This window comes from Callorhinus ursinus, unplaced genomic scaffold, assembly GCF_003265705.2.
Source record: "Callorhinus ursinus isolate GAN/ISIS: 27379988/994484 unplaced genomic scaffold, GSC_fseal_2.0 scaffold11, whole genome shotgun sequence".
NCBI lineage: Eukaryota > Metazoa > Chordata > Mammalia > Carnivora > Otariidae > Callorhinus > Callorhinus ursinus.
The window spans coordinates 11,590,181-11,597,541 of record NW_027397073.1 but is presented as its reverse complement, the minus strand read 5'-3'; the positions used below and the strand labels follow the sequence as shown (position 1 = coordinate 11,597,541).

General features: G+C 39.4%; 1 pseudogene; it reads left to right on the top strand.

Moving 5' to 3' along the window:
• Nucleotides 1-5,444: 5,444 nt before the first annotated feature.
• On the top strand, nucleotides 5,445-6,821 carry LOC112834943 (tyrosine--tRNA ligase, mitochondrial pseudogene; annotated as a pseudogene).
• Nucleotides 6,822-7,361: the final 540 nt, after the last annotated feature.

Below are 7,361 nucleotides of genomic sequence, written 5' to 3'. Positions count from 1 at the left end.
TTTTTCTTTCCTTCCCCACCACGGAGGTAGATGAATATTATCCTCATAAAGAAATGCTTTTGCCAATATGGTAGCTAAAGAAGTAGAGTAGCAATAACTGAAAGACAGATAGGTAAAACACCTTGTTTCTCAGTTCTACACATAATTTGTAATGTGTAAAAAAGTTACCATGAGGGCGCCTGGGTGGCTCAGTTGGTTAAGCGACTGCCTTCGGCTCAGGTCATGATCCTGGAGTCCCGGGATCGAGTCCCGCATCGGGCTCCCTGCTCAGCGGGGAATCTGCTTCTCCCTCTGACCCTCCCCCCTCTCATGTGCTCTCTCTCTCTCATTTTCACTCTCTCAAATAAATAAATAAATAAAATCTTTAAAAAAAAAGTTACCATGAATATCTCTAGAAGAGCACAGAAGTGCATGAGGTTAAATTTGCATATCTAGACAAACCAGGGATTAGGAACAGAAGTGTGTTGTGTAGGATTAGAAGCCCTGTTGGGAGGCATCGGTAGATCTAAGCGAAAAACAAAAAAGCAGAAGCAATGAGCTATCTACTAGAACTGAGAACAGCACTCAGACCAGATGACCCTCCCTAGGGTGACCCAGATACACAAGCTCTAGTGGAAATTTAGATTAATCCTGGGGAGAAGAGGAGGTGAAGAAACTTGAAATGACAATAACAATCACAAAGAGACTAAGATTGCATTCAGTGGGGGCCTCAGTTCCCACGAACTGGAAAGCTTAACTTTTTTGGCAACAGTTAACAGAGGGGTCATGAAGTGATTCTAGTGTACTTATGGATGAAGAGGACAAAGACACCTCACCGCATATCCAAGATGCATATTTTAACCTGTTATGTATACATTCATAAATATAACACTGTTTCTCAAATGCCAATATATTTTACTTTAAAATTTACTAATTTATTAATTTATTATTATCATTATTATTTTTTTTTTAGTAATCTCTACCCCCAATGTGGGGCTAGAACTCATGACCCCAAGATGAAAAGTCACATGAGACAGCCAGGCGCCCCTCAAATATCAATATGTTTTAAACATTTTTCCATAGCAGTATCTCTACCAAATAATTTAAATTTAATGCCCATATAATTTTTCATTGTAGGAGTTTATTGTAATATATTTAACAAATTCCTTATTTTCGGATATACCTTGTTTTTCAGTTCTTTATATAGGTGTACACAAATTATTTTCATCTTTTCCTTTAAATTAAAAATCTAACTCTTTAATTGCTAGATCACATGATAGCTTGAGTTTTTTTATGTGGAATATCAAATATTCCTCTAGAAATATTGTACCAATACACATGGCTGCACAGTATCCATAATGGATCTTTTCACTGTATCTGGGGAGTGATGAATAGGAAACTATTTGGAAATTTGATAAACATTTAATAGTAACTCAGGTTTTTAAAGTCACTTTTATCACAAGTGGATTTAAATGTTTTTCTTTAGGTAATTGGCTGTTTATTTTTCATTTACTTATTTTTCAAATGATACATATTATCTAATTATTTTTATATATAATATTAATATTGATTCTGCCTATCATATATTAAAATATCTCTTGCTTTATTTTTAATTAACTTTTTAGAATAACTTTAGTTTCTCATCACATTAGATAACACAGTAAAGAGCGTTCCTGTATACCCTCTACCCGATTTTCCCTAATGTTACCATCTTACATAACCATGGTGCCTTTGAAAAAACTAAGAATTTCACTCTGGTACAATATATTAACTAAACTATAGACTTCATTTAGACTTCACCAGTTTTCCCACTAATGTCCTCTTCTGTTCCAGAATCTAATCCTGGATACCTCATTTCATTTGTTAGCCTGACTTTTTAGTCTACTTCAGCCTGTGATAATTTCTCTTGTCTTATTTTTCATGACTGAAACTTTTGAAGACTACCAGTCAGATAATTTGTAGAATGGTCTTCAATGTGTTTGCCTGATGTTTTCTCATGATTACACTAAGATTACGATGGGTGAGGGGGAAGAATACCACAATGGTGAAGTGCACTTCTACCATGTTTAGTCTTATATGTCAGCTTGGCTGGGCTATATTTCCCAGTTTTTTAATCAAACACTAATTTAGGTGTTATTGTGAAGGCACTTTGTAGATATGATTAATATCTAAAATTGACTGACATTAAGGAGATTATTCTAAAAAAATGTGGGTGGATGTCATCCAACCATTTGAAAGCTTTAAGAGCAAAGAGAAATTTCCTGGAAAAGGAGGAATTCTGCCTTAAGGGCACAGAATCAAATCCTGTTTGAGTTTCCACTACCCTACAAGTTTCAGATTGCTGGTCCCAACAATCACCTGAGCCAATTCCTTTAAATAAATCTATATCTCTATATCACCAAATCTATCTACTATCTATTGTACATGTATCTACCTTCCAATCCACCTATCTACTACTGTTATTATTTTCTGGAGAATACTGACTGATACATTCTTCCACATTTATTTATTCATTTAACCTTTTATTTGTATCAATATTGATGGATATATACTTATTTTGTATTTGGGGCTGTAATACAAAATTATCATTTATTTTATTGCTCAAATTTTTCCAGGTGTTGCCACTGGGAATTCTTTTAATTGGTTTCTGTGTCCTTTTTACACACCCCCAGCTATGCTTTGCTTTCTTTGAACTTTCTTTCTGGCACTTCAAGATCTCCCAAATCATCTTGTCCTATTTTCCAAGCCCCAAGAATCAGTCATTTTTCCAAAGGACCTTAGTTAAACTTACTGAGGAACTGTCTTTGGAAACCAAGAGCTGAGTTCTCGGTGTGCTCATTGCTACTGATACGTCATTGTTTGTAGGCCCTGTCAGTGGACAGAGCTAAGAAATACGTGTATGTACACAAAGCTATGCATATGCACACACCTAAAGTGTTTCCAGTGCTGGGAGCCTGGGTGGCTCAGTTGGTTAAGCAACTGCCTTCGGCTCAGGTCATGATCCTGGAGTCCCGGGATCGAGTCCCACATCGGGCTCCCTGCTCAGCAGGGAGTCTGCCTCTCCCTCTGACCCTCCTCCCTCTCGTGCTCTCTCTCTCTCATTCTCTCTCTCTCAAACAAATAAATAAAATCTTAAAAAAGAAAAATAAAGTGTTTCCAGTGCTAATCCAATACCACAGGACATTTTAGAACTCCTCCCTTGCTTATTTTTAACTTTTTTATTTGACAGTGAGGAAACTGGTCACCATTAACTATAATTTATTTACTTGCTGCTTTAACTGTAGAATATATGTAAAGTAGTTTCAGAATTGGTAACCCATACTCGTGGGAAATCAATTTAATAACTAGAGTACAATCTTCATATATGGTTCTTTTTGTCTGTAGCCTTAGCAATATTTAGTAGAAACACTGTTTCCAAGCTACTCAGGTCAGTTCCTTTCTAGCTTCACTTTCTCCAGTGAAGTCATCCTGTATGTTTGTAACACATTTAGATTTATATGTCACCTTCTGTACTCCAGGTTAGGATCCCTTGACATTATGGTTGAAATTTTAAATTTTGCCTACCATGAAGTTCACTCTCTATGGATTCTGACAAATGCCAACACTGTACCCAACATTACAGTTTCATACAGAACAGTTCTGTAACCCTAAAAATTCTCCTGTGTAGCCCCTTTTTCATTAACCAATTTCCTCTGCACCAACCCCTCTGATGGCTTAAAAAAAATTGTTAATTTGCAGTTTCTTCTACTCAAGGTGGGGACAATGCTCTTTGCAATTCAGCACATCATCAAATTGATTCTAGAAGTCTGGAATTGTTGATAAAAGCTTCAAGGAATTCAATGGGAAATACTTTTAACAAATTGTACAAGATCAACTGGATATCATTACTTTTTAAAACTGACCATTAATTCATACCATTTTCAGATATTAACTTAAAATGGATTATAGATCTAAATGTTTAATCAGAAATCATAAAATTCTTAGAATAAACTCATTTAAAAAATGGGGTAGGCAATGTTTTCTCAGAACACAAATAATGGAAACCATGACATATATCACATATATCTTTATAACTAGCTACAGAATCACATATCTATATCTATATCTATAAATCTGAACTCATGAAAATGAAATCTTTTCTTTCTGGAAGACACTGCTATGAACATAAAAAGGTAATAATTAGATTGGGAGAAAAGTACTTATAAGACATTTATCAGACAAAGAAACTGTATGCAGAATGTATAAAGATCTCTTACAGTTCAATATTAAGACCACAAACCATGATTTTAAAACATTGATAAAACCCGGGCACCTGGGTGGCTTAGTTGGTTAAGCGTTTGACTGGTGCTTTGGCTCAGGTCATGATCTCATGGGTCCTGAGATCCCGCCCCCCCCAACCCCCCACCAAACACCCTCCTGCCCTCAGTGGGTGAGTCTGCTTGGGATTCTCTCTCTCTGCCCCTTCCCCACCCGCACTCTCTTTTTCTCTAAAATAAATAAATAAATCTTTAAGAAAAACACTGATAAAACCTCAGACACTTCACAAAATATGCAAATGTTCAATAAACACATGAAAAAAAACGCACAATATTACTTATGAGAGAAACTGCCAAATTAAAATCTCAGTGACATAGCACCAGTTACAGTTACTAAAATTAACCTGAAAAACTCTTACTATGATTTTTGTTCTCAAGGATGTGGACCAACTTGAACTCTCATACACTACTGGTGGAAATGTTTAAGTGTACAACCATCTTGGAAAATATCTCGTAGTTTTTTACAAAGTGAAGCATACACATACTGTGACTCTTTGGTACTTACTCAAGAGAAATAAAAAAAAAATGGTATAAAGATGTTTACATCAAAGTTATACCACCTTCATTTCCATAGTCCAAAACTGGAAACCAAGTGTTCATCCTCAGATGAATCGATAAACTGTGGTACACTTAAAAGTAAATACAGAAAGGCAGGGGTAGGGGTGTGTGTGTGTGGCAAACTACTGGTAAATACAGAGGCATCTCAAAATGGTTATTCTGATTGAAAGAAGCCAGGAAGGGGAAAAAAAAAAAAGGACTATAGTACATGATTCCATTTGCAGATAATTCCTGGAAATGCAAACTAATCTGTAGTAACAGAAAGCATATCAGTGATTGCCTGGGGATATATTAGTGGAAGAGATATAAAGGAATACAAAGAAATTTTTGAAGGTGGCAGAAATATTTTGTCTTGAATATGGTTATGGTTTTATATAGTATGCACATACATTCTGACAATTTTTTAATACTTTAAAATTGTTTTTAAGAATGTACCACGTCGGGTAGGAGGAGGGTACTGAGGGGTCTGTGTATATGTGTGTGTGTGTGGGTGGGTGGGGAAACAACAAAACAAAACAAAACAAAACAAAACAAAACAAAACAAAACAAACACCTCTATGATCCCAGCATTCCTTTGGTGCTGCCACCAAGATGGCGGCACCCATGTCACTGCTTTTCCCGGGCAGGCCAGTGGTTTGGCACCCTAGGGCCATCAGAAGTTTTGCCCTTGGGGCTGCGTGATGCCACTTGGGAGCTCACGGTTGCTGGTGGCGCAGAAAACTTGAGAGTTCAAGGCGTTCTCACCTGAGAAGGGAATGAAGACAGAGCTCCCTCCCGGAGCTCTTCCACGGTGGCAGGGAAGTCAACTCCTCAGACTATCTACATCAGCTTCAACACCACGGCCATCTCACTCCAGGTGGGGCCTCTGCCGGCGCTGCTCGGCCTGTTTCACTTGCAGCGAGCCTGCCACAGAGTGATCGCACTGGTGGGAGGCGCCACGGTGCTGCTGGGACCTGAGCTGCAAACCAAGGAGCACGAGGTGCGAGCAGCGCGCCTGGCGTCATCAGGGGCTGAAAACCCCGGTGGCGGCTAATGACCAGCTGCTCTTCACAGCTGGGCAGACTGGGGGCTGCCTCCTGGTGCTGGGCAACACGGCCCAGGACCAGAAGCGGCAGCTGGTGGACTTCCAGCGGCAGTGGGCAGTCCCTTCCCCACGGGCATGCTGCTGAGCGGGCTCTGCCTCCCGACTGGCTCACGCGCCCCGAAGGCGTGGTTTGGCTTTACTGCTTACACCTGGGGCTCCGGGCCCTTCACTTCTCCTACCTGATCTGGATGTCAGGTCCCGCAGGGTGGACTGATTAACTGGGTGACGTCGTATCCGGATACGAGTTCATCTGCAGGTTGACTGGAAAGACATACTTGGAATCGATGTTCCACGAATGACAACTGGAGCAAATCTGGTGAAGTATGCGGGCAGTACTGTTTGGCCAAGTAGACCTCAGACATTTCCTTTTGAATTCTGTCAGTTCTTTGCCGGGCCGTGAGATGATTCGGTAGAAGGGTACCTGAAGCTCTTCACTTTTCTGCCCCTTTCAGAGATTGACCACGTAATGCAGCTGCAGGTGAAAGAGAGACAAAAACGGGGTTCTCAGAAACGACTTGCTGCGAAAGTAACAGAACTTGTTCACAGACAAGGACTGGATTCTGCTAAAAGGTGCACAGAAGCCCATTGCCTTAGTAACATTGATGCACTGGAGGTCATGTGTGATCAAGAGTTAAAATGGCTGTTTAAAGGTTTATTTTCTTTATTAGTTCTTGACCCTGGAACAAGCATCCTGGGTACAGGCTGCAAAGCAAATGCCATTCTAGAGTATTGGATGATAACACAGGCGGAATCAGTATGAATCACAGACAAGTAACAAATCCTGAGAGCATTTTATTTGTTGGACAACATATTCTTAAGAATGACTTTCATTAATTAAAATAGGAAAAAGGAATTGCTACACCATAAAATGGCTTCAGCTGTGATGAAAAATCCTGATTGTTCAAACAAACTTATCCATCATTCATTCTTTTTTTTTCTAATGTGGTTATTTGTTTTTGTTTTTAAGATTTTATTTATTTATTTGACAGAGAGAGACACAGTGAGAGAGGGAACACAAGCAGGGGGAGCGGGAGAGGGAGAAGCAGGCTTCCCGCAGAGCGGGGAGCCCGATGTGGGGCTCGATCCCAGGACTCTGGGATCATGACCTGAGTCGAAGGCAAGACGCTTAACGACTGAGCCACCCAGGCGCCCCTCCATCATTCATTCTTAAGATAGACAGAAGTTTGGCTCCAGAACTTAACACCGATGCTTGCCCACATCAGAGCAGCAGGGAATGAGCATACTCTAGGCCTCCAGTGTGAGTAGTTTCATTATTTATGTAGATTGGTTAATAAGTAAGGTGTTTGTGTCATGAGGGGGTATTTTATTTCTGATCTGCAAACATTAAGGACTACCATAGAAAACCATGATTTCCTGGGTTAATCTCTTTTAAAAATAGTACTTTATGAAAACAACTAAATGCT